This window comes from Amblyomma maculatum, unplaced genomic scaffold (genome assembly GCF_055883805.1).
Source record: "Amblyomma maculatum isolate TAMU_Amacu unplaced genomic scaffold, ASM5588380v1 scaffold_18, whole genome shotgun sequence".
Taxonomy (NCBI): Eukaryota; Metazoa; Arthropoda; class Arachnida; order Ixodida; family Ixodidae; genus Amblyomma; species Amblyomma maculatum.
The window spans coordinates 8,941,444-8,953,744 of NW_028146743.1; the positions used below are offsets into that span (position 1 = coordinate 8,941,444).

Below are 12,301 nucleotides of genomic sequence, written 5' to 3' on the forward strand. Positions count from 1 at the left end.
GACATAACAGTTGTCCCTGAATCTGTCGTCATTTGTGAAAATGGGTGTTTTCTTGTTGTAGACTTTTTCTTCCATACGTGCAACTGGCGAGCAGTTTGTGTTTATGCGCCAAACGTTGAGGCCGACTGCGCAGTATTTTTTGATAATCTTTACCAGTATCTTTCATGCGACAAGAAAGTAATCCTGTTAGGTAACTTTAACTGTGTCTGTAGCGCTGCTGATCGCTTAAAAAAAGCTGCCTGTTAGGGACAAGAGTGCATTAGTGCTTAATCAGATTGTACAAGAATGCAATTTGGAAGATGTGGGGGCAGCTCTAACAGATGGTATGCGTCCAGTATTTACGCATTTTCAGAATGAAAGTCATGCAAGACTTGACAGAATATATGTTTCTGTCGAGCTTTTGCCGCTGTGTACCAAATATGAGGTCGTACCTGTACAGTGTAGTGATCATTGCCTACTAATTGCAACTGTCGGAACAAGGAAGGAAAAACCGAAATTTAGCTGGGATCTATGGAAGCAGAATGACAAGCTTTTAGAGGACGAAGAATTTATTAACTACGTAGATGAAGAAATAAAATATATAATTCAGGCTAATTCGGCAATCGCTGTTGCTGAATGGGATGAATTCAAGCAGCGCGTCAAAATAAAAGCTATTGAGAGAAGCTGCATCAATAAGTTCAATCACAACAATGAAGAAAAGCAATTACATGAACGTCTTGAATTTCTTTTGGGCATTGAAAGCGATAAGCCAGGAAGATGTTCGAAGGAAATGAGAGAAGTAAAGAGCCGCTTGCAACAGATTGACACGAAGAAGTACAAAGTGGCGGTGATAAGAGCGCGAGCTCAAAAGCTGTGGGCAGGCGGAACGCCGACAAAACGCGCCTTATCGGACGAGAAAAGGTACGCGTGCCAAAAAGAAATTAAACAGATACGATACCAAGGCGAGGTAATTTCAGACAGTAAAATCATAGAGCAAGCTTTTGTTGAATATTTCAGCGAGTTGTTAGGTCATGAAAGAGATGTTCAATACGGGTTTGAAAGAGATTTTTTACCGCTTATGCCATCGCTTGAAAATGAGACAAAAGCGCGACTTGAAGAACCAATTAGTATTAGCGAAATTGAAAGTGCAATCGATGGCTTACAATCTGGTAAAGCCCCTGGACCGGATGGGTTAACTGCAAATTTTTACAAGGTGTTTAGAAAAACAGTGGCCCTTCTGTTACACCGTGTGATCTCGGAAGCGTATGAAAAGCAAAGAGTGCCACTGTCCTTTGGAGCTTCCCATATTACCTTGATACCCAAAACTGATGATCCGAGCAGCGGTTGCTTGTGGGGTCATACCGTGCAATTAACCTTACCAACACAGACTACAAAATCTACACTAAAGTCTTAGCAAACCGACTACAAACCGTAATAAAGCTTTTGGTAGGTCCACACCAAACATGTGCCATCAAAGGCCGCACAATAGCTACAAATATTCATGTCGCCCGTAATGTTCTGGAATGTTACGATGTTTGTGAAGGCCGTGTTGCTATGCTGCAACTCGATTTAGCAAAAGCTTTTGACCGCGTATCACACGTGGTTTTACTTAGTATCCTTGAGCACACCATCGTCGGTCGAGTCATACTAGAAGGCGTTAAGATGTCATACGCATGTTGCATGACACGTGTGCTTGTAAATGGTACTCTTACTGAAAGCGTGCCAGTGCGCTCGTCGGTAAGACAGGGCTGCCCGCTGTCGCCCCTGCTATTTGGAATCTACCTCGAACCAATGTGTTTAGCTTTTCTTCACAGCAATAGGGTGATCGGTTTTAAGCTTTACGACGCTCATGTTAAGGTCCTAGCTTATGGGGATGATATTGCCGTCTTTTGTTCAGATAAAGACAGCGTTCGGGAGGTTGTTACCATTACGGGGAAATATTGCAAACAGACAGGCTGCCAAATTAATTGGGAAAAAAGCTCAGGCTTTTGGCAAGGACAATGGGATAATAAACCCGAGTATTTCGCTTTCATGAAGTGGGCGGAATTACCAACAAAGTACCTTGGCGTGCCGCTTTGCTGTTATAGTGACACTTAGCGACAGTGGGCAGAGGAGACCAACCGAGTACGGGAAAAAGCGGAAAGATGGCAAGGAAGGGATTTATCTATGTTCGCGCGGGCTAGCATCTGTAATGTTTTCTTGCTTTCCAAAATATGGTATATCATGAATGTCTTATCAATGTCACGGGTCCATGTACAAAAAGTGCATCGCATTTTTTCTGTGTTTATTTGGTCCTCCACATGGGAAAGAATAAGTCGCACAAATTTGTTTCGGCCTGTTAGATACAGAGGCCTTGGTCTCGTTCATTTGTTTTTACGCCAGATAGTATCTCGGTTTCTATATCTTCGAGACCAGCAAGAACCGTTTTTGCGAACTGTTTTACAAATAAGAATGTGCAATATGCTACCACAATTTATGGTGACGTCATTTTTAGAGCCCTGTACCACGATCTCTGGCTACTTACGTGGGGTTGTTCTTGCATTCAGAATGCTGAGTGTCCGATTTTCAATGGAATATCTTTCTTCAATTTCAAGGCGCAAACTGTATACAGACCTTATAGACATTATGCTACCTGTGCCTGTGTACCGTTCTGTATACTATGGAGGCCCAGGACAGGACGTCTTGAAGAGAGTAAAACGGATGCCAGTTAAGCCTACGACAAAGTCGTTTTTCTTCAAATTACATACCGGGACGCTTCCAGTCAAAGTTTGGCTGGAAAAAAAAGGAATATTTGTCCCGTCGACAACCAATTGCCTCCTCGGCAGGAAACCCGAAACAGTTGAGCATGTCTTTATAGACTGCTGGGGCCCCATATTTCATTGGGATGTTCTTCAAAGAACAATAAAAAAAGAGCTCCCAATCGATCCCTACGGTATACGCTTCCTGCCAGTTGAAAATCAAGAAAATCCATACGATATGATAATGCTCCTTAGCCTCCATAGTATATGGAAGAATAGAATGCAAGTGCGTCATGCGGACGTTAATACGCGACCTGTTAGAGAAAATTTCGTCGAGAGCGTGGCGTATATCCGAGATGCGTACAAAAGCGAGCCCGATCCACCGGAATGGATGAATATACTTGACCAGTTGGTTGGCATCAAACAATTTTAAACCACATGTGTCAGCCGAAGGATTGGCGACTCTTTTATCATTGATTTTATGTTTTGTACTTGTCATAAGCCTGGTAATAAAAAAAAGCCGATGTAGCTCAGATGGAAGAGCACCGGACGCGATATTCGGAGGTCGTGGGTTCGGTTCCCACCATCGGCACGTTGTCTTTTCTTCTGCTTTGTGTTTAATTATAGTTCCCCTAAACTGATTACATTACTAATTTCTGTGATTATCCATGTAAATATTAAAAAAAAGACATAAAGTACCATCCCCAATGCTTTCCTCCGCCTCGCCGACTGTTGGCTTCTTTCCCTCATGTATTATTACGAGCACCCTCATTTTCTCTTAATTGATTTGCTTGTAGCTTACGGGGGTCTCGGTTCTGGCAAGCTTGAAGCCATAGGTAGCGTAAGAGGGTTCTAGCACAGCTTTCGCCCTCGCCCTTGATCACGTTCTACGTGACGCTGGCGGGAACAAAGGACGTTCCACGTCCGCCGCTATGGTTGAGGGTGGCGCTGGTGAACACTCTCAAGGTTTGTAAACAGAGAACATAAATACCCAAGCAAGTAGCAGGGGGGACAGCAGCCGATGTAGCTCAGAGGCTTCCGGCCACGCTAGTGAACGGACGCAGGATGTAAGGCTCCTCCGGAGCGTCTACAGCGGCCATGTCGGACCGCAGAAACGAGGGTTTTGCATCTGACAAGGAATACCAGGCTATCCTGCCAAGTCTGCCAACCGGGCGAGTTGTTTTGAATTCTATTTTTCTGCATGCTGACATAAGGGCCCGCCCATACAGGGTGGAAGACTTTCGCGATGCGCTAGCCGGAATGTCGCTGCTCTCAGACGTTATCGCTCTGGGGCGTATCGAATGAGCCATGTATGGGCGGTAACATTCAAGGATGCGGAAGGTGTGAAGAAGATTTTGAATGCGGGCGAGCTGAAGATTAAAGAGCATCGATGTCTTGTTATTGACCCGGTGAACCAATGCGTGCGTATGAAATTGCACTGGCTGCTTCATGGCGTGACTGACGAAGACTTGAGGCTAGCTTTTGGGCCATACGGGACAGTCAGTGATGTCACGAGAGAGCGATGGAGCGTTCAAGGTGTCGCCGATAAAGGCTCAACTAGGAGGTTGGTGTCCCTCAAGCTCAAGCCAGGGATGAAGCTTGACGACCTTCCACACCAAGTCATTGTTGCAGGCGTTTGGCACTTGTGGTTGTATGGGGACTACCGCCACTCTGCCTCCGGTGCCATTCTACTGGTCACATCCGACGGCAGTGTAAAGTACCCCGCTGCGGTGCTTGCCGAAGGTATGGACACGAAGAGAACCAATGCACCCGCACATATGCCAGCGCTGCAAGCCCCGTGAGCAGAATGGATACGTCCGATCTGCTCGTGGACGAGGTTGAATCTGAAGAAGCAGCAAAAAATGAAACTGATGTGGACGAAACACAGTCAGCTGCTTCAGGATCTGAGCAGAAGACGACCCCTGAAATGGACAATTCAACCGAGATGCAGCAGACGGTAGTTTCTGCCAACAAAGCAACCTCAAAAGAAGGAATGGACAGGCCACTTGCTGAACATTCATCACACGAGATGCATCAGCAAGGTGAAACCATGGACGTCGCGGAAGATGCAACCGGTAGTCTAGCGGGAAAGCGTCCACGGGATGCAACAAGCGACGCTTCGGGGACGCCAGAAAGCAGCATTGGAGATGAACCGCCACCAAAAGCGGCTTCGACCAGACGGCCGAGTTTTAAGCCGCGCCCCAACATCCCGCCTGATACACGGTCGGCGGGAAAACCGCCACCGTAACTATCGTGATCCTGTGCATTGGTGCTGGCTGCGTTGGAAGGTGCTGAGGGGAGTTTGTGAGGACAGTTCCTGGCTACTGTCTGGTGCAACTATGTGTCTGCATCATGAAGAGCATATGCAACTAAGTTCAGTAAGCCTTGTTTTTGTTTGTTTTTTACCAGCAAAGGCCGTCACCATAAGTTCAAATATTCAAACTAAATCATGGATCCTAGCAATAAGATAGCGCTACGTATTGCCACATTAAACGTAAGAGGACTGGGAGCAAGAAAAAGAGAGTACCAGCTTAAAAGACTTCTCTTAGAAAAGGAACTTGACCTAATAGCCGTCCAAGAAACAAAGACCGAAAGTGTTGAGCAAACGGATCGTATGTTGGCGCCCTTTCAGACCCGCTACAACGTATGTGTTTGCCATGCTCGTGGTACATCAGGGGGTTGCGTTCTTTTTATTCGCAACGACATAACAGTTGTCCCTGAATCTGTCGTCATTTGTGAAAATTGGTGTTTTCTTGTTGTAGACTTTTTCTTCCATGCGTGCAACTGGCGAGCAGTTTGTGTTTATGCGCCAAACGTTGAGGCCGACCGCGCAGTATTTTTTGATAATCTTTACCAGTATCTTTTATGCGACAAGAAAGTAGTCCTTTTAGGAGACTTTAACTGTGTCTGTAGCGCTGCTGATCGCTTAAAAAAGCTGCCTGTTGGGGACAAGAGTGCGTTAGTGCTTAATCAGATAGTACAAGAATGCAATTTGGAAGATGTGGGGGCAGCTCTAACAGGTGGTATGCGTCCAGTATTTACGCATTTTCAGAATGAAAGTCATGCAAGACTTGACAGAATATATGTTTCTGTCGAGCTTTTGCCGCTGTGTACCAAATATGAGGTCGTACCTGTACAGTGTAGTGATCATTGCCTAGTAATTGCAACTGTCGGAACAAGGAAGGAAAAACCGAAATTTAGCAGGGATCTATGGAAGCAGAATGACAAGCTTTTAGAGGACGAAGAATTTATTAACTACGTAGATAAAGAAATAAAATATATAATTCAGGCTAATTCGGCAAACGCTGTTGCCGAATGGGATGAATTCAAGCAGCGCGTCAAAATAAAAGCTATTGAGAGAAGCTGCATCAATAAGTTCAATCACAACAATGAAGAAAAGCAATTACATGAACGTCTTGAATTTCTTTTGGGCATTGAAAGCGATAAGCCAGGAAGATGTTCGAAGGAAATGTGAGAAGTAAAGAGCCGCTTGCAACAGATTGACGCGACGAAGTACAAAGTGGCGGTGATAAGAGCGCGAGCTCAAAAGCTGTGGGCAGGCGAAACGCCGACAAAACGCGCCTTATCGGACGAGAAAAGGTACGCGTGCCAAAAAGAAATTAAACAGATACGATACCAAGGCGAGGTAATTTCAGACAGTAAAATCATAGAGCAAGCTTTTGTTGAATATTTCAGCGAGTTGTTAGGTCACGAAAGAGATGTTCAATAAGGGTTTGAAAGAGATTTTTTACCGCTTATGCCATCGCTTGAAAATGAGACAAAAGCGCGACTTGAAGAACCAATTAGTATTAGCGAAATTGAAAGTGCAATCGATGGCTTACAATCTGGTAAAGCCCCTGGACCGGATGGGTTAACTGCAAATTTTTACAAGGTGTTTAGAAAAACAGTGGCCCTTCTGTTACACCGTGTGATCTCGAAAGCGTATGAAAAGCAAAGAGTGCCACTGTCCTTTGGCGCTTCCCATATTACCTTGATACCCAAAACTGATGATCCTGAGCAGCGGTTGCTTGTGGGGTCATACCGTCCAATTAGCCTTACCAACACAGACTACAAAATCTACACTAAAGTCTTAGCAAACCGACTACAAACCGTAATAAAGCTTTTGGTAGGTCCACACCAAACATGTGGCATCAAAGGCCGCACAATAGCTACAAATATTCATGTCGCCCGTAATGTTCTGGAATGTTGCGATGTTTGTGAAGGCCGTGTTGCTATGCTGCAACTCGATTTAGCAAAAGCTTTTGACCGCGTATCACACGTGGTTTTACTTAGCATCCTTGAGCACACCAACGTCGGTCGAGTCATACTAGAAGGCGTTAAGATGTCATACGCATGTTGCATGACACTTGTGCTTCTAAATGGTACTCTTACTGAAAGCGTGCCAGTGCGCTCGTCGGTAAGACAGGGCTGCCCGCTGTCGCCCCTGCTATTTGGAATCTACCTCGAACCAATGTGTTTAGCTTTGCTTCATAGCAATAAGGTGGTCGGTTTTAAGCTTTACGACGCTCATGTTAAGGTCCTAGCTTATGGGGATGATATTGCCGTCTTTTGTTCAGATAAAGACAGCGTTCGGGAGGTTGTTACCATTACGGGGAAATATTGCAAACAGACAGGCTGCCAAATTAATTGGGAAAAAAGCTCAGGCTTTTAGCACGGACAATGGGATAATAAACCCGAGTATTTCGCTTTCATGAAGTGGGCGGAATTACCAACAAAGTACCTTGGCGTGCCGCTTTGCTGTTATCGTGACACTTAGCGATAGTGGGCAGAGGAAACCAACCGAGTACGGGAAAAAGCGGAAAGATGGCAAGGAAGGAATTTATCTATGTTCGCGCGGGCTAGCATCTGTAATGTTTTCTTGCTTTCCAAAATATGGTATATCATGAATGTCTTATCAATGTCACGGGTCCATGTACAGAAAATGCATCGCATTTTTTCTGTGTTTATTTGGTCCTCCACATGGGAAAGAATAAGCCGCACAAATTTGTTTCGGCCTGTTAGATACAGAGGCCTTGGTCTCGTTCATTTGTTTTTACGCCAGATAGTATCTCGGTTTCTATATCTTCGAGACCAGCAAGAACCGTTTTTGCGAACTGTTTTACAAATAAGAATGTGCAATATGCTACCACAATTTATGGTGACGTCATTTTTAGAGCCCTGTACCACGATCTCTGGCTACTTACGTGGGGTTGTTCTTGCATTCAGAATGCTGAGTGTCCGATTTTCAATGGAATATCTTTCTTCAATTTCAAGGCGCAAACTGTATACAGACCTTATAGACATTATGCTACCTGTGCCTGTGTACCGTTCTGTATACTATGGAGGCCCAGGACAGGACGTCTTGAAGAGAGTAAAACGGATGCCAGTTAAGCCTACGACAAAGTCGTTTTTCTTCAAATTACATACCGGGACGCTTCCAGTCAAAGTTTGGCTGAAAAAAAAAAGGAATATTTGTCCCGTGGACAACCAATTGCCTCCTCTGCAAGAAACCCGAAACAGTTGAGCATGTCTTTATAGACTGCTGGGGCCCCATATTTCATTGGGATGTTCTTCAAAGAACAATAAAAAAAAAAGAACTCCCAATAGATCCCTACGGTATACGTTTCCTGCCGGTTGAAAATCAAGAAAATCCATACGATATGATAATGCTCCTTAGCCTCCATAGTATATGGAAGAATAGAATGCAAGTGCGTCATGCGAACGTCAATACGCGACCTGTTAGAGAAAATTTCGTCGAGAGCGTGGCGTATATCCGAGATGTGTACAAAAGCGAGCCCGATCCACCGGAATGGATGAATATACTTGACCAGTTGGTTGGCATCAAACAATTTTAAACCACACGTGTCAGCCGAAGGATTGGCGACTCTTTTATCATTGATTTTGTCTTTTGTACTTGTCATAAGCCTGGTAATAAAAAAAAAAGCCGATATAGCTCAGATGGAAGAACACCGGACGCGATGTTCGGAGGTCGTGGGTTCGGTTCCCACCATCGGCACGTTGTCTTTTCTTCTGCTTTGTGTTTAATTATAGTTCCCCTAAACTGATTACATTACTAATTTCTGTGATTATCCATGTAAATATTAAAAAAAGGCATAAAGTACCATCCCCAACGCTTTCCTTGGCCTCGCCGACAGTTGGCTTCTTTCCTTCATGTATTATTACGAGCACCCTCATTTTTCCTTAATTGATTTGCTCGTAGCTTACGGGGATCTCGATTCTGGCAGTCTTGAAGCCATAGGTAGCGTAAGAGGGTTCTAGCACAGCTTTCGCCCTCGCTCTTGATTACGTTCTACGTGACGCTGGCGGTAACAAAGGACGTTCCACGTCCGCCGCTATGGTTGAGTGTGGCGCTGGTGAACACTCTCAAGGTTTGTAAACCGACAACATTAACAACCAAGCAAGTAGAAGAGGGGACAGCAGCCGATGTAGCTCAGATGGAAGAGCACCGGACGCGATATTCGGAGGTCGTGTGTTCGGTTCCCACCATCGGCACGTTGCTTTTTCTTCTACTTTGTGTTTAATTATATATCCCCTAAACTGATTACATTACTAATTTCTGTGATTATCCATGTAAATATTAAAAAAAGACGTAAAGTACCATCCCCAACGCTTTCCTTGGCCTCGCCGACTGTTGGCTTCTTTCCTTCATGTATTATTACGAGCACCCTCATTTTCCCTTAATTGATTTTCTTGTAGCTTACGCGGGTCTCGATTCTGGCAGTCTTGAAGCCGTAGGTAGCGTAAAGGGTTCTAGCACAGCTTTCACCCTCGCTCTTGATCACGTTCTACGTAACACTGGCGGTAACAAAGGACGTTCCACGTCCGCCGCTATGGTTGAGGGTGGCGCTGGTGAACAGTCTCAAGGTTTGTAAACAGACAACATAAATACCCAAGCAAGTAGAAGAGGGGACAGCAGCCGATGTAGCTCAGATGGAAGAGCACCGGACGCAGTATTCGGAGGTTGTGGGTTCGGTTCCCACCATCGGCACGTTGTTTTTTCTTCTACTTTGTGTTTAATTATATTTCCCCTAAACTGATTACATTACTAATTTCTGTGAATATCCATGTAAATATTAAAAAAAAGACAAAAAGTACCACCCCCAACGCTTTCCTTGGCCTCGCCGACTGTTGGCTTCTTTCCTTCAGGTATTATTATGAGCCCCCTCATTTTCCCTTAATTGATTTGCTTGTAGCTTACGGGGGTCTCGGTTCTGGCAATCTTGAAGCCATAGGTAGCGTAAGAGGGTTCTAGCACAGCTTTCGCCCTCGCTCTTGATCACGTTCTACGTGACGCTGGCGGTAACAAAGGACGTTCCACGTCCGCCGCTATGGTTGAGTGTGGCGCTGGTGAACACTCTCAAGGTTTGTAAACAGACAACATAAATAACCAAGCAAGTAGAAGGGGGGACAGCAGCCGATGTAGCTCAGATGAAAGAGCACCGGACGCGATATTCGGAGGTCGTGGGTTCGGTTCCCACCATCGGCACGTTGCTTTTTCTTCTACTTTGTGTTTAATTATATATCCCATAAACTGATTACATTACTAATTTCTGTGATTATCCATGTAAATATTAAAAAAAGACGTAAAGTACCATCCCCAACGCTTTCCTTGGCCTCGCCGACTGTTGGCTTCTTTCCTTCATGTATTATTACGAGCACCCTCATTTTCCCTTAATTGATTTTCTTGTAGCTTACGCGGGTCTCGGTTCTGGCAGTCTTGAAGCCGTAGGTAGCGTAAAGGGTTCTAGCACAGCTTTCACCCTCGCTCTTGATCACGTTCTACGTAACACTGGCGGTAACAAAGGACGTTCCACGTCCGCCGCTATGGTTGAGGGTGGCGCTGGTGAACAGTCTCAAGGTTTGTAAACAGACAACATAAATACCCAAGCAAGTAGAAGAGGGGACAGCAGCCGATGTAGCTCAGATGGAAGAGCACCGGACGCAGTATTCGGAGGTTGTGGGTTCGGTTCCCACCATCGGCACGTTGTTTTTTCTTCTACTTTGTGTTTAATTATATTTCCCCTAAACTGATTACATTACTAATTTCTGTGAATATCCATGTAAATATTAAAAAAAAGACAAAAAGTACCACCCCCAACGCTTTCCTTGGCCTCGCCGACTGTTGGCTTCTTTCCTTCATGTATTATTATGAGCCCCCTCATTTTCCCTTAATTGATTTGCTTGTAGCTTACGGGGGTCTCGGTTCTGGCAATCTTGAAGCCATAGGTAGCGTAAGAGGGTTCTAGCACAGCTTTCGCCCTCGCTCTTGATCACGTTCTACGTGACGCTGGCGGTAACAAAGGACGTTCCACGTCCGCCGCTATGGTTGAGTGTGGCGCTGGTGAACACTCTCAAGGTTTGTAAACAGACAACATAAATAACCAAGCAAGTAGAAGGGGGGACAGCAGCCGATGTAGCTCAGATGAAAGAGCACCGGACGCGATATTCGGAGGTCGTGGGTTCGGTTCCCACCATCGGCACGTTGCTTTTTCTTCTACTTTGTGTTTAATTATATATCCCATAAACTGATTACATTACTAATTTCTGTGATTATCCATGTAAATATTAAAAAAAGACGTAAAGTACCATCCCCAACGCTTTCCTTGGCCTCGCCGACTGTTGGCTTCTTTCCTTCATGTATTATTACGAGCACCCTTATTTTCCCTTAATTGATTTGCTTGTAGCTTACGGGGGTCTCGGTTCTGGCAGTCTTGAAGCCATAGGTAGCGTAAAGGGTTCTAGCACAGCTTTCACCCTCGCTCTTGATCACGTTCTACGTAACACTGGCGGTAACAAAGGACGTTCCACGTCCGCCGCTATGGTTGAGGGTGGCGCTGGTGAACACTCTCAAGGTTTGTAAACAGGCAACATAAATACCCAAGCAAGTAGCAGGGGGGACAGCAGCCGATGTAGCTCAGATGGAAGAGCACCGGACGCGATATTCGGAGGTCGTGGGTTGGGTTCCCACCATGGGCACGTTGTTTTTTCTTCTACTTTGTGTTTAATTATATATCCCCTAAACTGATTACATTACTAATTTCTGTGATTATCCATGTAAATATTAAAAAAAGACGTAAAGTACCATCCCCAACGCTTTCCTTGGCTTCTTTCCTTCACTGCTGGTTGCAGGTTTTTGTGGATAGTGTATATATTATTCTCAGATTTGAGCACTTAGTACCCTTTAAAAGCTACATTAATTACAAGAAAATTAAGTTATTGCAAAAAGAGTTAAAAACGTGTTTTTTTCAAGAGTACCGTGTCTCCAAAACATGACCGCGCTCTTTGGAAAATAGTGGAATGTCATATATTCCTTGCTGTATGTCCATCACTCAAATTTGGTTACTTTTTCAAACATCTGTGAGAGACATGTAAATTCTCAGCTATCCACGATCAGCTATCTAAAGGTGTATCCGCCGAGTGAGTCTAGCTGAAGCGAAGCCTCCTTGGGTGCTTCAGCGACACGTTGCATTGCGTCGGCGTCAGCCCTGGCTTCCTGTCCAGCTTCCTCGGTGATGGCCATGGACACTGAAAAAGTTATGAGAAAAAAGATTGGCACAAAAGAG

The 12,301-nt window shown here is 44.9% G+C and overlaps 2 non-coding genes across 2 annotated transcripts; both read left to right on the plus strand.

The window, feature by feature from the left end:
- Positions 1–9,653: 9,653 nt before the first annotated feature.
- Positions 9,654–9,726, plus strand: TRNAL-CAG (transfer RNA leucine (anticodon CAG)). Its single transcript has one exon. It is a non-coding gene; the product is annotated as a tRNA-Leu (tRNA).
- Positions 9,727–10,647: 921 nt separating this feature from the next.
- Positions 10,648–10,720, plus strand: TRNAL-CAG (transfer RNA leucine (anticodon CAG)). The gene has a single exon. It is a non-coding gene; the product is annotated as a tRNA-Leu (tRNA).
- Positions 10,721–12,301: the final 1,581 nt, after the last annotated feature.